The 2,167-nt window shown below is 36.4% G+C and overlaps 1 protein-coding gene across 1 annotated transcript in view; it reads right to left on the reverse strand.

Moving 5' to 3' along the window:
• The window catches only part of LOC107101668 (disintegrin and metalloproteinase domain-containing protein 19-like), a gene marked incomplete at its 5' end in the record, with an annotated part of 100,559 nt that overhangs the window by 95,580 nt on the left and 2,812 nt on the right, over positions 1 to 2,167 (reverse strand). The gene's annotated exons all lie outside the window — the stretch shown is intronic.

A 2,167-nucleotide genomic window follows, 5' to 3' on the forward strand; every position in this document is an offset into this window, starting at 1 on the left:
CTAATTGTACGACTTTATTCTCGTAATTGTACGACTTTATTCTCCTAATTGTACGACTTTATTCTCGTAATTGTACGACTTTCTTCTGGTAATTGTACGACTTTCTTCTCGTAATTGTACGCTGCCAGCATATTGCCCTTCTAAGCCAAATAAGTTACTCATAGGTTTTGGATAAGCTAGGCGCTACGACTTATTAGTAACTCACACTTAATGTGTGTCAACAATCAGATAACTGACCTGGAAATATGGCCCACATAAGGCAAACGCTGGCATACGGCGACACGTATTCGCCGTATGTCGACGTGTGCTAGCTCGTTTCAGAGTAGTTCAGTGTGCTCTTAACTTAAACATAATGTACTCATAACTTATCCAACATATGCCCGCGTTTTTGCCAGATTTTTAATACATCAGGCATACGCTGGCTAAATCATCAAGGTGTGACAGGAGCTTTAGACGCTACCAACCCGAATATCGATGCACGAATGCGAGTTTAATTGGATGAATGAGCTAATTTCTACAAAATGCCTTATTTCAGCCCATTTAATCCTAAAAACATTTAATGCTAAAAACAAAAATTTGATGTAAGTTTATTGTTACTTTTATTCATTTCAAGACTTGCAAGTAAACATATTGGGATAAACCACCGATCTATCAGAGGAAAACGAAGCCTCGCCTCCTGGTAGTTGGAAACCGGTTTTATGTTGTTTTTTTTTTGTTTTTTTTTCAGAAGAACAGCATGACGCTTGGAAAAAAACTTACAGCAGCATAAGAAGTGAAGCTCTGCACACCAAGGGTCCTCGCTAAGAACTCAATCAGGAACTTTTCCTTTTCTTTTCCTTTTTGCACAGAGGGGACTGAAGGCAGCTTGTTAGGAAAAGTCTAAATAAATCTCCTGCATGATGGCAGGGAATGTGTGAAGCTGTGGCAACACACGGTGGAGTAATGCACTCCCATAAACACGCACTGATGGATTCACACATTGTTTATTTTACATGCAAAGAGAGGCGAAAGCCTCGGGACCCCCTGGTCCGCTAAAGCAGGCTTCTCTGCATAACAGCCAAGTATTAATAGGCGGCTGTGGGGGAAATGGGTCGTATTAAGGTAGGGAGGACATATAAAGACGGAGGAGAATGATAACAGGCTGCAGGAGGGGGGAGAATAAAGATATGGGAGGACGTTTTTAGTGACTAGAAACTAAAAAATAAGAATAAATAAAAACTGAGAAATAAAGCCGCCCCCTGCTATCCAAACAACAGACTAACGTGCTCACTTAGGAGACATCTTTTCTACTTTATGTGTTTCCATTTATACGACTTCTAACAAAGCAAAACCTCAGCATATAGAAACCTAGATTATATGATTCAGATAGTAAATATAACAATAAATGATAAAATATGCAAATAAAAAATGCATGTTCCATTCATTAATTACAAATACCCTTTAAATAATGAATTAAATAATAAGATAATATAAACAATATTGAATTAAATGATATAAAATAAAATGCATATAATAAAATAATAATAATGTTACACATACTAAGATAAAAAAAAATACAATAAAGATATATTTACTAGGTCTGTCAAACGATTTAATTTTTAAATACAGGTTAATTGCAGAAGCTTTATAATTAACTGTCATTAATCACGGTTTGAACTTAATGTCTAAAATCCAGTTATTTCGCATATTAAGGCACTTCTAAGCTCATAATGTGGAATATTTAACAATATTCTAGAATGGCAATAAAAAAAAAGGGTAAATTCAGACCATCTTCCAATTATTAAAAGGAATTAAAGTAACACTGTGTTCACTTTGAGAGATTAAATAGGATATCAGGCCGTTTCCAATGAGCAAAAATTGGTTGAAAAGACGAAATGATTTACGTCCAAAGACATCTACATTCGACTGAAAAGACAAAGGTGAAAAGCCGTAAATTTCAGGTCGTTGAAAAAGACGTGACAAACCCAGTTGGTAACGTCCTTTCCAATAAAAGACATTGAAAGCAAAGATGTCCCCGCTACAAAGTCGTTACAAACCCAGGTTGTCACTTCTTTTCCACCTCTTTTATTGAACTAAAGGGTGACATTAATAAAGAAAGATTAATCTGTGCCTTCTGCTGATGTTTCAGAAATGCAACAAAGACGGTGCAGGCACCCTGTGGGGAGGC

The sequence above is a fragment of the Cyprinodon variegatus genome, unplaced genomic scaffold, assembly GCF_000732505.1.
Source record: "Cyprinodon variegatus isolate N-32 unplaced genomic scaffold, C_variegatus-1.0 Scaffold1130, whole genome shotgun sequence".
Lineage (NCBI taxonomy): Eukaryota > Metazoa > Chordata > Actinopteri > Cyprinodontiformes > Cyprinodontidae > Cyprinodon > Cyprinodon variegatus.